This window comes from Acomys russatus, chromosome 32, assembly GCF_903995435.1.
Source record: "Acomys russatus chromosome 32, mAcoRus1.1, whole genome shotgun sequence".
In the NCBI taxonomy this organism is placed as follows: Eukaryota; Metazoa; Chordata; class Mammalia; order Rodentia; family Muridae; genus Acomys; species Acomys russatus.
The window spans coordinates 16,014,366-16,031,859 of NC_067168.1; the positions used below are offsets into that span (position 1 = coordinate 16,014,366).

The 17,494-nt window shown below is 45.3% G+C and overlaps 1 non-coding gene across 1 annotated transcript; it reads left to right on the top strand.

Moving 5' to 3' along the window:
* Window positions 1-17,053: 17,053 nt before the first annotated feature.
* LOC127184464 (small nucleolar RNA SNORA17) lies at window positions 17,054-17,184 on the top strand. Its single transcript, XR_007830112.1, has one exon. It is a non-coding gene; the product is annotated as a small nucleolar RNA SNORA17 (small nucleolar RNA).
* Window positions 17,185-17,494: the final 310 nt, after the last annotated feature.

A 17,494-nucleotide genomic window follows, 5' to 3' on the forward strand; every position in this document is an offset into this window, starting at 1 on the left:
CTCACAAGATGGGGGTAACTCAAAACCTGGGGCATCACGAATCTTCAGGTAGTTCTTTATTCTTATGCCCAGCACTTCCACAGGGGATACAGCAATTAGGTAAAACTGTGTTCACCTCAGACATCCACTCCATGGACACCTCAAGATAGCCCATTTATTTAGTTATTATTATCATCATCATCATCATCATCATCATTATTATTATATTTATTATGTTTATATGTGTGCATGATGTATATATGTGGGTATATGTGCCATGGTGCACATACTCAGGTCAAAAGGCAACTTTCATGGAGTTGGTTCTCACCTTTCACCTTTTGGTGACTTCCAGGGACCACACTCAGCTTGGCAGGCTTACATGGCAAGTGCCTTTACCCTGTGGACCATCTCACCAACCCAAAAGTCAACTTTTTGTTTCCAATGTGAGGGTTGTAAGTGACAATGAAGAAATTGCAGGGCTTTATGGTCACCTTACCCACTCTGTGCCATTGCCTAAACTGCAAACAACAGTAATAACAGCAGAAGACTCAGGATTGTGGGAAAGCCATTATGGCAATGAGAGACACCACCCACAGCGTTTTACCCATTGCCGCCAAGCTTTGGCTTAAGGCCTGCCCTAGAGATATCCTCATAACACTCCTGGCATGAGCAAAAGGGAACACACATATCCACAGAATCTTTGTGCTGTCTATCAAACTACAGAGGACACACTATCCATTGAGGCAGAGATGAGCAACCAAAGAAGACAGGCCCAAGAGGCAATGGGGACTGCCCTCTTTATACATGTTAATAATTTGACAGTTAAGGACATGAAGTAGCCTGTGTCCAGTCATGCTGATAGTATGTGAGTAAGCCAAGGCTCATAGCCAGGGCTCAGAGCACCCCCATATTTCATTCCATGGGGTTCATCTCACTGTCTTCACTAGCTGCGTCAAATGAACATCACTGTGCACACCTCAGCCATCCTACAAAGAGCACCTGAGCCATCACCTCAAAAGGCTGCTAATTTATATATCATTAGTTGAAATGTATTGAGGGCTTACTATATTACATGTGTGAACCTGTTCAATCAGACCAATAAGTAAAGAGATACATGAAACCATCAAAACACAAGTCTATGACAGGTCATATCTAATTTTCCATAAGGCCATGGCCATGCCCTCTACTAGCACCAAGTAACCATAAGAATGCTGAGTCCAAGGCCAGAGAGAAACCTCGGGTATTAAGAGAGCCCACTTCTTGTACAGAGGATATTGGTTTGTTCTCAGAGTGGGGTGGTCTATAATTCTGTAATTCTAGCTCCAGGGGTCTGATACCCTCTTCTGGCCCTCTGAGGTACTTACATACATTCATATCACACACACACACACACACACACACACACACACACACACACACACACACACGAATATAAAAGTAAACCTTTAAAACCAAAAAGAAAATAGAAAAGAAAGAAAGAAAGATGTTGAATGTTGTGCTAAGCAGTGCTGCCACCCCCACCCCTCACCCTCCCCCTCCCCCTTCCCAACCCCCTCCCTCACCTATGGCCTACCTCATCATGTGGGGTCATGCATGCAGCTGCTAAAAGAAAGGGAGAAACAGAAAAGCAGCAATGGCTCCATTTCTCCTTCAAGGCACAAGGAAAACAGAAAGAAGCAGCCTCAGTAGCCTTGTTACCATCACACTCCACCATACACCCACTTCCTCCTCTGTGACTTAGAAGGGCCCTCATTGTACTATCCGACCCCATCAAGCAAATTGAGGCTCTCTCCAGGTCAGTTTCTCTATCTATCACAGTGATGGTGCATTTGTTGTTGTTGTTGTTGTTGTTGTTTTACTCTGTGGGGAATTTAAGATGTTCCATTAAAACTTTATTATTTTAGAATGTCTTTTACTCTACTATACAGGTGTTTTGAGTGTTCCACCCAATTCTATTGGTCTCACAAGCTCGATCATTTTTATTGCATGAAACTCTACAGTGCCTTAACTGTGAAGAATTCATGAGTTACCCTGTATGGGAAACAACTGTCGTTTCATTAAACCCTCATCTTAGCCTTTTTTACAAGAGAGAACAGTAGGTGTGCTTGTCATTCAACACCAAGCCCACATCCTGACCATCTCTTAATCTGCCTTCCCTTTCTTTTTTGTATTGTCATGTTAGCCAAGCAGAAGCCTTTCCCTGGCTAGAGGGATGGCTGGACGGCTAAGAGCACTTCCTGCTCTGTCGGAGACTAGTGTTCAGTTCCCAGTACCCATTCAGGCCGCTCACAACCACTTACACTTCCAGAGATCCCAGGCCCTCTTCTGGCTTCCACAGGAACACCCTCACACATACATAAATAAATGATAAAAACCACTTTTAAAGCCTTTTCCCAGGACATCATCCTGAAGGAAACTACAAGTAGGGGAGTAACCTGCAGTGTTAATAAAAAGAAGGAAAGTGCCCAGCATCCAAGTGGAGACACTCATATAAACACACCAACAAAAGCTCTCAGGACATGTTCTTAAGGTTAAAATAAAGAAACAAAAGGAATTCCAAGGAATAGAGCCTAGAAGGGGACTCCCACTGACAATCTGAACAGCATAGGCAATTTTCCTAAAAAGGCAAATAGCCATTGAGTAACTTTCCCTGAGGTCAGCAGCAGTAAAAGAATTAGAAAAATCTGCTTATGACCTTCTCTCCTGCCTCTAAAAGTAATGTTCCTGCTGCTCGGCACACCCGTGGTCCTGCAAGACTGTGCCCCACGCTGTATTTCACACCCACTCTGGCTTCAAGTCAGAACGAGGTCAGTGTTTGTTTGGAATGGAATAGGGTGTGAGGGTGAGTGACACCCATGTATGTTTTGCTTGGAAGAAATGCAGTTCACCTTTCTTCGCTGGGTAAACTCACATCTTGGGAGAGACTACACCTCAAAGCCTTCAAACGGGAGCCACTCCCCACCTTCGGTGCTCAAGACAGATTTCATGAAACTGCATGATCATCTAGTTTCAAACAAGATGTATCTCTAAGGAGTGGGAGAATCTGTAAGATTCTTAGATTTGAGGGCTTGTTGGGGGGGCATAGTTGTTATTTCTTGTGGGGTGAATTTTAAGTGTTAACAGAGAAAATAATCAAAGTTGGTGGGATGGGGGGGTGGAGGTTGAATTAATGAATTCCAATAATTACAACTGTAAGATCCTGGACTGGTAAATTTTCTCCTTTGCTTTGAGTACTTAAGAGAGACTGAAAATAAACATTTCTCTGGCCCCTACCTCTTCAGCATATCCTGCTGCTGTGGGCTACTATGACCAGCAAAATTGACTCGAAGTCATTATATATATACTGTCAAAGAATAAAAGTAAGGAAATTAAAAGTTTCCACATGAAAGAAGAATGCTACACCCTAGGTGAAGAGAATCAGTTCTTCTTGTTTTTTGGTTTTTTTGTTTGTTTGTTTGTTTGTTTGTTTGTTTGTTTTTGACAGGGAAACTGTAGCAAGACCGACCTTGTAGCACAAAACAGACTATGTTGCATTTGGGAACAGGCAGGAGCTACGGACACAGAGCAGAAAGCTTCCCATTGGATCCCTGTTTTATTTCATGTGCAGCCACATGTGTCTGCCTAATCTTGACCACAAAATCAGAATGCTGCAAAGACTTTGAGGGTTCATCAAATCCACACCCAAGCCTAGGGGAAGACCTCCCACCAACCCTCCAGTCACATGGGGACTTACCCTGTTTCTAAAGACCTCCACGAAGTCTCAGTGTTCAAACGCCAGCTCTCCTGCCAGCACTCCACTTGGCCTGTTGAATTTGCATTGGCCCTACCCCCTTTAATGAGTCCCACCAGCTCCTCAACCGTCTCCTCCACCTCCCTCCGCCCCCACCCCCCGCCCCCATGCTCTAAATATCCCAACATCTGCCTGCAAGTGGTGTTTGTAGTCTTGCCTGGTTCTGGACACAGAGCCAGCAGGGACCTGTTCTCATCCAGGCCAAGGCTGAAACACAGGTGCAAGACTCAGGCAGTTGAGGCCCCTCCATCAGCCCTGCGTGAACACTTTCATCTCTGCAGCTTCTGAGACAACGCTGGCAGGGGAGAATATGAATTCCTAGACACTCAGGAGCTTTAGAGTGTTGTCTTCTTTGCAAGGGAAAACAAAAACAGTGCATAGAGCTTATCTTAGGGGCGCTGTACGGGGCATCTAATACAAAACCTCTCCCACTTCCTTTCAACAGTGAGTCGATAACTATTTAGTTAACTGCACTCAAACAAGTCTCAAATTTTGCAGGGCCAATTTCTTTTCATGTCTTTATTTATTTAATCACTTCACCACCAAATCTCAGCACCCTCCCTCTTCTCCTCCCAGTCCCACCCCACTCCTACCATTCTCCCCTCATCTTCTCCCAAAGGTACCAACCCACGCTGGGATCTCAAGTCACTGCAGGACTAAGCACATCCTCTCCCACCAGGCAATGACAAGGCAGCCCAGCTAGGGGAAAGTAATCCAGCAGTAGGTAGCAGATTCAGAGACAGCCCCTATTGCTATTGTTAGGGGACCCACGTGATGACCAACCTGGACATCTGCTACATACGTATAGGGGGTCTAGGTTCTGTAGATGCAAGCTCTTTAAAGGTTGGTGGTTCAGTCTCTGTTAAGCCCCATGGGCCCAGGTTAGATTTCTCTGTAGGTTTTCTTGTGGTGTCCAACTTCTAACAACATATACACCCCACTATCTTGAGATAGAAGGAAAATAGACTTTTTTTTCCCTCAAGTAATGTAACAGAATTTGAGATGACAGCCCCCAGGGACACAGAAACAGTCCCTAAGAGTGATGTTTTCCAGCAAACGTTTGCAGTCAGAAACCAGGGTCAAGTGCGAAGAGCAGCGCTCTGTAGGCATGGCCAAGGCATGCCTGCTGCCTAACCTCTTGCTCTCCCTCACAGTGGCTCCTTTTCATCTCCAAGGGGAGTTCACCATGCTCAGCGTGTTCTGCAAAGGTCCCTAAAGGGAGTTGTCAGCAGCTGTTCCCAGCAGCTGAAGTTTCAGAAGAACTTGAAGGCCCTGCAGCCTTCAGCAGATGGACCCCTGGAAACGGCCACGGTCCCGCTGAGACGGGCAGAGTGCTCGAGCATCCTCCGCTGCTTTGATTTCGGCAACTCAAGTAGTGAAGCATCCATCCAAAGAGGAGCCATGAGGGTAACTGGCATGACCATTTACCTCAGTAGTAGTGGCTCAGCCCCGTGTGGGACCAAAGTCACAGGTGGAAAAGATGGGGAGGCCTTTGCGGTTGGTCAGATGCAGGACAGCATCCCAGAGCCAAAAAAGCCCCACAGGTAAAGAAAGGTACTTGCTACCCTCAGCGCTCTGCTGGCTGTGAGGCGTCTCATTTTTTCGTTTGAGCTGAAATTAGACTTTGACATTTCAATGTAAACATTATCAAAGATCCTCTCACACATTTATCATAAACATAGTTCAGGGCCCCCGTGCGTCTGCACTGGCTGAGAAATCCCAGCCAAGCTCCTATGACCTCCAAGCATGAAGGCGACCCTGAAGTGATGTGTGAATTTGTATCACATTAAATCACTGTGTCGAAACTCGGGTCGTGTTTTACTTTCCAAGGCGATTCTCCCAAACTGAAAGGAGACTTCTCCCCGTCCCACCCCTGGGCCAAACAAATTGCTAAAACAAAACTAGGTTCATGTGACTTTTTAAGAAAGCAAGTAAATTAAACTATCATAAACCTTTCTCTTTTCAGGTTTAGGGCTGGAGCGTCATTAACATCCAGCTTGTTCCATCTTTGGTTCCACAATCCAGATATCACTGTCTTCAGGCGAAAAACAAGACTCGTTTTTAGGAAGGGTAGTAGCGCCCTCTGCTGGCTCAATTTGAAGACTGACTTTTTTTACAAGGTGAAAATTTGGGCATGAAGCCTTTGATGCTGAAATCCCCTGTAGTTAAGAGGGGAAATGAGGTTTTTGAATGTGACGTTCTTCATTTCCTCAGCAACAGGCACTGAAGCAAAGACAGTCTCCAATTTCTTCCATTATTATTCCTAGCATTTAATACAGCCAGCCACATTAGAATTGACGACACTCCCATGGCATTGCCCCCACCCCACACCCCCACACCCCTCACTCCCCCACCCCCCACACACCCCACCCCAGCCCCCGCCACACACTAATGGTATGAGGCAAAACTATGGGAATAGAATGGCGGGGAACCAACTCTTTGCTTCCTTTTCAGTTGTCCCACTAATGGACAATATACCAGCACCATAGGCACTTTTCAAGATCCCTCAGGGACTGCAATAGGACAGGACAGCCAGCTAAGATGGCAAGCCTCCTATTACACACTGTTTGGTTTGCTGCTGTGAACACTGAGTAAGCTGCAAGAAGAAAGACCACAACCATGCTGATGTACCATGCATAATATAAATACTGACCAAAAATCGCCCATCTAGCTCAGCCACCCTGACCACTTAGAACTACAAGACTCTCTCTGAGTCAGCTCAAATAATCCAAGACGGGCTGGGCGTGTTATTCAAACAAAGCTTCACTATGTTCAACAACTATTTAGCTAGCACTTAGGCTGTTTCGGAACTATGTAGACATCAAAGACAATGTAAGCAGAACACAATACTTTCAACAAAATTTATTGTCTAAGGAAGAACACAGGAAGCATACAAATAAGTCTGAAAATAATATATTACAATACAGAGAGAGAGAGATTACAGTGGACAAATACACAATGCCATGAGAGATATTACATTTAGGAAAATGCAAAGTGTTCCTGAGGAAGTGACATTAGAACTAATACTAATACCCTAATTAGGGCTCTCAAAAGCCAGGGGAAGGGTATTTTAGCAGAGCAACAAATGTGCAATGCAACTGCCAGTCAGAGGGGCTCAATCACTGGATGTGAGCTCTCACCGTACCCGTGTCTTTATGGCCTTTTTTTTTTTTTAATTGGCCGCAAAATAATTACAAAGCAACATAAATCTTTCCCAGAAGCTGACCGAATTCCAACACTAAAACAAGCTGCTGGCTTCTGTAGGAGGATATGAGAATCAGGGGTGAGGCCGTCCACGAGGCAGGAGGCATTACAGAGTGCTTGGCCTCCTCCTTGCACACTTTTAACACTTTGTACCACACATGACCCCAACAGCAGAGTTGCACATTATATGGTCACACTCTCCTTACCCCTCCTACCCTCCTTGGCGTCAACATTCCTGTGCTTAATAGTGACCCCCTCACCCAAATCCCTGCAGTTGTGTCCTGATCTTCTTCAACAATGCCTCAGAAAGATGATGCGCATGGAGAAAAACATCACGTTCTCTCCCATTTGTGGGGCTTAGATTTAAATATGTGTGTATTCATATATGGGTGTGTATTATACGTGTGTGTGTGTGTGTGTGTGTGTGTGTGTGTGTGTGTGTAGGCAGAAACCATGCTGGAAGACACCCCCTCATCTACACAACCTCCTCTTAGCACAAATACAATTTCATCCAGCGTCACCTTTTTAGGGAATTGTATAATCTATACTAGATGGGTAGACTCCCATTAACTAAACACACAACTATACACCTCCAATCGTGCTCACCCCACTCCTCTGGGCTTCCTGTTCCAGATTCTTCACCTCATCCTGAGGGTTGTGCACCCCGCAATCCTAACACATTTCCAGGATCCAGAGTCCTCCTTCTCACCTGTCCTCCCACCATGCAATTATAGAACTGTGTTTTGTTCTCTTTGTCCCCTCTGTTGTGCCACCACTGCCTAGCCAGGAAAGTGACTCCTCACAGCAGGTCATAGGCGGGCTGGTCCTGATCTCACTCTGTGATCTCATTTCTGAAGGCTGTACCCCATCCCTTACCCCAGGTTCACCTGCCTTTGGGGGCTTCTCTTAGGTAGGGTTTCTATTGCTGTGAAGAGACACCATGACCACAGGAACTCTCATATAGGAAACCTTTAATTGGTGCTGGCATACAGCTCAAAGCTCTCATCTAATATCACCATGGTAGGAAGCATGGTGGCATGCAGGCAGACTAGAGCCGGGGAGGTAGCTAAGAGTTCTACATCTGGATCGACAGACATCAGGAGGAGCAAGCTACAGGGCCTGGCTTGAGCATCTGAAACCTCAAAAGCCACCTCTAATGGCACACTTGCTCCAGTAAGAGGCCACAGGTCTTAATCCCATTAGGTACTGCCACTCCCTCTGAGCCTATGGGGGCCGTTTTTTATTCAAACCGCCACAGAGCTCATATCCGAATGCATCCATGGAATCCACCTGCTTGGAACTGCTCCGGGAATGTCTTCCTCCCTCCAGTGCTCGGTTCAGCCAGCCCCTTCCTACAAGGTCTACCCTGACATACTGCACCCTCTCTCTCTTGATGGCCTGGCCTTTCTATTTGCAGCCTCTAAACTCTCACCAAGGTGCTGGTGCCAAGGTATAGACTGCAGTAATTAACACAGGGGGAGGCTTAATGGAAAGCCAAAGCGCCCAATAACCACAATAGCTAATTATTTTCCTGTGACTATATATATATATGTACTATAAATTTATTTTATAGGATATATAGTGTAAAACTTATTCTTCTAGCCATTTTAAATGTGTACAATGAAAAATAAGTGTGTACAATGTAGTGACGCTGGCTACTCACAGCTTTATGCAATCGTCACCATGACCTCTTCCAGAACTTTTTGTCTTCCCAGACAACAGGAAGCCACTAGTCCTCAGTCTCCAGCCCTTGAAAACCATTTTTCTACTCTGAGCCTCTGAGTTTGTCTATTCTACATGCTCCATATACACAAAATCACTTGGTATTTGTGTGTGTGTGGCTGATATAATTCACTCAGCAGAATGAAGATAAACATTTTAATAGTTAAAATCAATGCCAAAAATTAATAATGAACAAAAATTTCAGACAAGGATCAAAATCACTGATTATTTTTCCTCCTTCCCCGCCTCCTCCTGGGCTCTACTCAGCTCTCATCTGCACTGTAGGAAAAGTCTTTAGGTTTTTAAGTTAATTTGGTTTGTAAAACTGTTGCATTAAAATATTTTTATCTTGAAATAGGGTGAAAACGGGAGGGAGGGAGGGAGGGAGGGAGGGAGGGAGGGAGGGGTGGGAGGATACAAGTGATGGGATAACAATTGAGTTGTGATCTGAATAAATTAATAAAATTAAAATTAAATTTTAAAAACTATTTTTAATCTTGATTAGGAATTCCTTGTTGGCACTCTTTACAAGACTAGAGCTAAAATACAAAATAATCTACTCAGACAGAAACACAGCCTCCAAGTAAGTCTTCTCACAGCCACTGTTGGCCTCTCTGGTGAAACTGCCACCCTGTGACACCTCCTACATAGTTAGGCACCATCTCTGGCGCGCTGTTCCAATACCTGTGGGTCTTCTCGCTGTGTGCAGTCTGTGAGCCACAGAAGGGGCAGAACCTTGACTTTCTCATCTGCGTATTCACTTTGTTTTTCCATCATTGGCTGACGAAAGGTGCTTAATACTTGTTTGCTGAATGAAAGGCACCTGGCCAGTATTCCCAGCACTAATGACTGTTTCAAGGTAGCTGAATGAGATTTTTCTTTACCCAGCTGTTGTGTGACTTTTTAATGGGACAAGTGAGCAAACATCTAAGCACCCTGGTCTGTTGGGGAGCACTCTGCCTCAAAGGTAATAGATATCCCAACACAGGCTATGGCTCAGCAAAGCTGTCCTGGAGCTCTCTGCACAACTTTCGGGTGATTCTGCTGAGCCACAATCTTTCTATCTGGCAACTGTCCCTGTTAATATGACCTTGGAATATGAGGCTTGTCAATCTTGTAGCTTTCGGGAGCTTCCTGGGACTTTTAAATTTCATTTTCTTCCTAAGTCAGCCTCCTTCCGATGAAGCAACGTTTCAATTTAGAGGAAACAGCTACACCACATTAATTTAATTCCAACACCCTATAATCCATATAGGTTCCAATGAAAGAGCTGACACTCTAGAAAAGTCCTGGCTTTGGTACCCCACAAAGAAGGGTTACCTGGCCTATTTCTTGGTAGTGGTCCTGTGGATCAGGAACAGTCCACACTTACTTCTTTGGGCTGCCTTCACCCATTCACTGTCCTGACAGGCTCCTGTGACAACAGAGCAAGCACATGCCCTGAGGATCAATTGCTCTGGTGTCTCTACGGTCCTGTCAGCAAGTTGCTCTGGCTCCCCTGGCTGGGTCGTGCCTGGCTTGCAAAACTGGCGGCACCTCCAGCAGGACTGCCTAACCCTATTTGGTTTCCTGGCCTTAACGCCTGTCTCGTGGTCACAATCCTGACACTGGCTTAAAGCCTCCAACCACAGGCTCTGGGCGATGTCCCCTGGGTTCCAGGTCCTGGCCTTGTGATTTATTGACTTCTCACATTTGAATTTAGCTTGGGTCCCATCATCTAAGCCGAGTTTGTAAGTTAACGCCAGTAGAAAAAAAGTGTTTCTAGAGTCTTCAGTGACTGGAGCTCTTCAGCTGGCCCTACGCTGACAGATCTTTAAAGTAAAACCAAACAGCGCAACCCCGAAGTCTCAGCTCCTGGACCTACCGCCCGTCTCAGAGCCAAACGACATCCCCGCTCTAGTGAAGCCTGCCTTGCCAGTGACGACTGCGGTTTTTCTTGGATCGGCTTCTGCCGTCGCTGTTGGATCACTTAACATTATAACTAGAAAATTCCTTCCTTTCTTTAAGGATGCCCACTGTTTCCTGAGGTGTATCCTCCTCTTCTGTTTCCATAAATAGCAATAGTCAGTTTGGGACGTTAATATCAACTTTAAAAAAAAAAAAAAAAAAAAAAAAAAAAAAAACTGTGATCAGGCAAAGTGCTCAAGCGTAGGACGGCGACGATGAGCTTGTAACCACCGCATCTGTCCCCCTTTCCCAGCACTTGACACGAGACTCTGAGCTGAAAACATCTAGACTGCTCTTTCCAATTTGAGGGGTGCCAGAATTAACTTGCAAATGCAAAGTAACCCTGGAAGAAGAAGTGGAAGGTTGAGGAAGATGTAACCCCCCACACCCTGGAAGGCGTCGATGGAAAATCAGCCAAGTCGTGAATTTTAGTCATGGAATAAACATCGTCAAGAACTGGGCCAGAGAGGTGGCTCCAGCCTGTGGATGGCGCCTGGCTCTGGGTCTACTAACGAAGGTTGTTCCCTGGTGCTGGAAGGAGGGAATAAACAACTCTGGCAAGGTGTCCTCTGACCTCCACACATATACTGCAGCACAAATAAACCCACTCACACCCACACACCATGCACTCACTCACATGCATACAGTAACAGGAAGTCACTAACACTTAAATGTTTTCTCTCTTTGAAGGTTTCATAAAAACCTAGAGGTAAGAATGCTTTAGCTCACCAGGCGTGGTGGCACAGGCCTTTAATCCCAGTACTCAGGAAGCAGAGGCAGGTGGATCTCTGTGAGTTCGAGGCCAGGCTCATCTATGAAATGAGTCCGGGGCAGCCAGGACTACAAGAGAAACCCTGTCTTGAAAAAAACAAAAACAAAAACAAAATAATTAAAAGAATGCTACAGTTCTCTTCTGACACAGTGAAGTGTTTAAAGATCAGGTGGGTTTCATGGCCCTGATCTATCATCTCTTCACACAGATTATCATTTCAAATAATGAAACCAATTTCCATATGTGCCTTGTGGAATCGGTCTGCAGCAACCTGCCTTCAATAATTTAAATAAATACACAATGACGGTCACTGCTGTAATATTTCTATAAACGCCTACTGAAGTGGTTACTGGGGCTACACACATGGAGCACAACAGACTGGCTGGCTTCATTATCTCACAGTTTTTGAGGCCACAAAACACACTGTAGGTATTGGTAGGGTTGTTTCCTTTGGGACCCTAAGGGAATCCTCTTCCCCAGGCCCCTGCTTTGGCTTGAGAACAGCCATCTTCCTTCTATGTCTCTTCATACTGCCATCTCTCTGTCTCTGTCTAAACTTCCCCCCTTTCATACGTGTAAGAGTCAGACTGAGTCAGGGCCATCCTGACGCTCTCATCTTAAGTCCAGTACTTCCCGAAAGACCCCATCTCCGTGTAAGGCCATACTCTGAGGAGTTTTGAAACCAATAGGAAAAAGACTTAAGAGAACAACTCGACTCAGCCCCTACACTGTATGTTCATGCATTTATACTTTACTTCACTTTATTCTCTTTTTGCTTTTTTTGTTAATTTATTCATGTTACATTTCAATTGTTGTCCCGTCCCTTGTATCCTCCCATTCCTCCCTCCCTCCAGCTTTCACCCTACTCCCCCCCCCCATTGGCTGTGACTGAGGGGGACCTCTTCCCCCTGTATATGATCATAAGGTATCAAGTCTCTTCTTGGTAGCCTGTTATCTTTCCTCTGAGTGCCACTGGGCCTCCCCATCAAGGGGACGTGGTCAAATATGGGGCACCAAAGTTCGTGTGAAACTCAGTCCCCACTCTCCACTCAGTTGTGGAGAATGTCCTGTCCATTGGCTAGATCTGGGTAGGGGTTTGATGTTTACTGCAAGTATTGTCCTTGGCTGGTGCCATAGTTTGAGCAGGACCCCTGGGCCCAGATCTGCCCAACATAATGTTCTTCTTGTAGGTTTCTAGGACCCTCTGGATCCTTCTATTTCCCCATTCTCCCATACTTCACTTTAGAAAGGACATAATATGTACATATTATTACAAAAGTAGGAGTTGGGGATTTAGCTCAGTGGTAGAGCACTTGCCTACCTAGAAAGAAAGAAAGAAAGAAAGAAAGAAAGAAAGAAAGAAAGAAAGAAAGAAAGAAGAAAGCAAAGTAGATTTAGCTATTCCCACCTGCCTTTGACTAAGGTATAGCAGGGATCCCTGCTGCTTCATCCGATGTCCTGGACTAGACAGAGGAGCCACAGCACACACCCAGTTGGCATACCAATGTCCAGGTAGGTGCAAAAATAAAGGACAGGAATGCCAAGACAGGAATTTCCTGGCTCTGCTCCAGAGTGGTGATACATTCCTGTTATCCCAACACACCGGAGGCTGAAGCAGGTGGACTGCTGTGAGTTCTAAGGATCAGATGCTAGACTTGTTCCAAGCAGCTCACATGTGACCATGGGACAGGAACACATGGGCCCCAGGGCGGGAACACGTGTGCCTTGGTACACAGTCTCTGCCTCAGACAGCTTCAGGTCAGCCTTATCTGCCTCCATTCTATCCCTGACGAGAGAACAGTAGGTTTTACACCAGAGGAAACACAGATACACTTCTAATAAGCCATGTGGTTTGACAAAGTTGTCCTAGTGGTCTGGGGCTCTTTCGTCATTGGTATAAAGGGAATAAGTCCAGTTGACAGGGTTGGAGAACAACTTACAAGAAAATCCTCAAGTCCCTGAGATGACACCAATTCATAGAAGAGGCCGTTGGCTTCCTTCCTCTTTCCTGCCCTTTGATCATGGTGCTACCAAGAGGTAAAGTCAGTTCTGAGGACTTTCTTTTTTTTTTTTTTTTTTTTTTTTTTTTATTATGTTCAGCACTCGAGAGACAGAGGCAGGTGGATCTCTGTGAGTCTGAGGCCAGCCGGGTCTACAAAGTGAGTCCAGGACAGCCAAGGCTACACAGAGAAACCCTGTCTTGAAAAACAAAAACAAAAATATGTTCATTGGTGTTTTTGCTTGCATGTATGTCTGTGTGAGGGTATCAGATCCCCTGAGACTGCAGTTACAGACAGTTATGAGCTGCCATGTGAGTCCTGGGAATTGAACTCATGTCCTCTAGAAGAAAAGCTAGTGCTCTTGACCACTGAGCCATCTCTCCAGCCCCAGGGCTTTCTATCAATGGGCTTCTCTAAAAGGGGGGCCATGGATAGGACAGGGAAGCACTGGCCACATCTAAGATTAGTTCCAGCCCTCAGAGCAGCTGCTACTCACTCAGTGACTCTCCTCAGTGGCACTGGATACCAATGAGTAACTGTCCATTTTCCAAAACTGATCCTCTCCTACTCCCACACACTTCAGAAAAGACCCACCTGGCGGTGCTGGGTAACATGGCTGATATTTTGCTCAATGTGTTAACAACACACTTCCAGTTAGTCAATTTCACACAGCCAGGGAACATAGAAAGTCAGTGTATTCCTCCACACTGAACTCCCGTGGCCCTGGAGCCCTTCTCCCTGGATCCTCAGGCAGAGACACCTGGCAAACTCAGAGACTATGTCAAGGGTCCAAGTCACATGGCATGCTGCACTGTGTTAGTTGTGTGTGTGCACTTATATTTGAGTTCTCTGGCTAGTAAAGGAATTATTACTGAACCAGATTGTGACCTCTATTGTTCTTTCTTGAAAAGCTGGTTCCCCAGTTCACTTTCACCCCAGGATAGGGCAAGTAGGGAACAGAAAATAAATCTTATCATCCTCTCCAGAAAGCTTATAAGGTACTTGGCATGATAGCACATGCCTTTAATCCCAGCATGCAAGGAGGCAGAAGTAGGCAGATCGCTGTGAGTTGAAGGCCAGCCTGGTTTACAAAGTGAGTCCAGGATAGCCATGGCTACACAGAGAAGCCCTGTCTTGAAAAACTAACCAAAAAAAAGCCTATAAGGTAGAACAAACACATTATCCCACACCCTTTCCACAGGCTCTTCACACTCTGACCACCCATGGCAGAAGAACTAGGTGGGGTCTTTTTCTGCCAATGTAACATGGTCCTTTCTCACCTTCCTGTGCACTAACCTTGTCCCAACAGCTCTGTGACCTCAGAATGAGCTTTGAAAAAAAAAAACAATAAGGTGACACCTCTTGTCACACACCCCAACACACACAGCAGCATGCTTATTCCATATGCACTTGTCTATCAGGAGTCACCTACTCCTGAGACCAAAGGAAATGCACAGTAACTGCCAAGCAAACTGAATTAAATCAAAATGAAGTGGGGGCAGAGGCAAGAAGACAGAGCAATAAAATGAGTGACCACATGATAAGGACCAAGATCTCAGGAAGACCTAGATAGGCACTCATAATTAAAGTAACATGAATAGCTAAAGCTGTAAAATGCCAGCCCTTAAGAGAAAACCTGCCCTAACTTACCTGGCATTTCAAGTCACACTCACAAGCTGTGGGAGTCCCAAGCGCATCTAATTTCCATCATAAGGACACGCCTTTTATGAACTTATGTCGAGTCGCAATAGAGCTGGAAATTATTGAAACAGAAGAAACCTTAGAACATCAGTGCTGAGGACTTCTTTGATCTATGAGAATAACCCTGCTTTATATTATGGGAATACTGGTGTGAACGTTCTAGAAACTGCCCAGTTCTCCACCCAGGGTGAGGCAAAGATTTAAGTCAGCACAGCTAAGGCAATACCCTTGGGTGGCCCAGGTAAATTACCCTGGGAGAAGAATCAAGCTTCTGGGCACCAGACACCAATGCAGAAGCAGAATTAGGTTAAGGACCAAGCATTCCCAATAGGCAAAGAGACACCCAAAGCTAAGGAGACTGGTCCCAAGCAGAGGAGCTGATATGATCACCTCAAAGAGCTCTGGGATTCAGGATCAGTATGAAAGCTCATGGGTAAGGGCACTTGCCACTAACACTGAAGACCTGAGTTTAATCCCAAGGACCATATGGTGAAGGAAAGAACCAACTCCTACAAGTTATCCTCTGACCTCCATATGCATGCTGTGGCACATATGTGCTCACACATAAAGGACAGACAAACAGTTAATTCTGGAACTCACAATGCACAGAGAGTCACCTAACCAAAGGGCAACATGAGGCTCCACTCCAAATTAAGAAACATCCAATGATATTGCTCTATCCCACATCTAATATCACTATGGACTGGACCTTGAAAGCCTGAACACCTGTGTGCCTGACACACCGACAGCAAACATCATAAAATAAAACAATGGCTTTATTTCTCATGCACCAGCATTTTTCTTTGTAGCTTTTGTAGCTACTGCACTACATCAACGCGGGGCTTGCCTCTGCACCTGACGAACCTGTACAGATACATGAAGGAGTATCCCAGATCCCCACTCTCTGCCATCAGAAAGACAGCAAAAGTGATGAAGGCTCATCTTTACAGTCTGTAGGGAGATTTTTTTGGTTTCTTTAAAAGCACAGAGATGGGGCTGGGTGGTGATGGCACACGCCTTTAATTCCAGCACTTGGGAGGCAGAGGAAGGTGTATAGCTGTGAGTTCGAGGCCAGCCTGGCCTACAAAGTGAGTCCAGAACAGTCAAGGCTATACAGAGAAACCCTGTCTCAAAAAACAAAACAACAACATGAAAAACAAACAAACAAAAAAAAAATGACAGTGAGCTACCATGGGAACATATTGAGTGTTGGCAAAGGAATAAAGGCCCTAAGACTTATACTTACTAAAGGGAAAATAAATTATCACAATCATTTTGGAAAAATAGATAGGTTGTTTCCTTAAAAGAAACTTTTAAATTACATTATTTGTGAATGTGTGTGCACACATGTCATATGTGCATGTGGAGGTCAGAGGACAAGTTTTGGAAGTTGGTTCTCTCCTCAGGCTTGGAAGCAAGTGTCTTTTCTTTCTGAACCATCTCACTCACTCAGCTGTCTCTTAAGAAGTTAAACACATACCTTTCACCTGCCAGCCATTGCACTTGGAGGTATGTGCCTAAGAGAAATGAAAGCATGTCTACATTAATGGCATGTTTAGGACTGCAGCAACTTTTAGGTGGTTCCTGATTGAGGGTCGCTTATGATTGCTCAACTTACAGCACTGTGAAAGTGACATGCATCTAGTAGAAATTGCACTTCAAATTACAAATTATAAATATCTACGTATGTATGTATGTACAGGCACACACGTAAACATATTTAAAGACAGAGTGTCTTTATATAGCTCTAACTGCCTGGAACTTTGGAACTTGCTGTATGGACCAGCTGGCCTCCAATTCACAGAGATCTGCCAGTCTCCAGTGAGAGCTCCAACCAAAGAAACAAGATTTCCTTCTCAAACAGCACATTCCAAGACTGAAATAGAATGTTCTTCCTTCCACTGAATAGAAAAGTAACACACACACACACACACATTCATAGTCCCTAGAGGTGTCATAGGTGTGGCTGCTGTGCGACATGTGCATCAGTAGGTGGAAGAAAGGAGAGAGGTTGTACCTGAGCTCATTGCTCTAAGCTTTGAACATCAAATGATTAGTAGCATAAAACTCCATGGGAGAAAAAAAAAAAAAACAAGCCTGAGACAACCACCAGTCTAGAACCTGGGGGCCCTTTTAGGGAGCTAGCCTGAGACAACCACCAGTCCAGTGATGAATAGGCCTAGATGGGCTCCCAAGGCAGGGACCAAGCTGGAGACTAGAAGAACCCCTCCTGGGACCTCGGATCCAGGCAAGGAGTGAGCCTAAGACAGATGGCTTTCTCATAGGATAGCTCAGGAAGGCCTGGGCAAGGAGTGAGCCCAAGACAACACCAGACAGGTACCGTGGGACCTAGACAAGGAGCTAGACTGAGATGTCAAC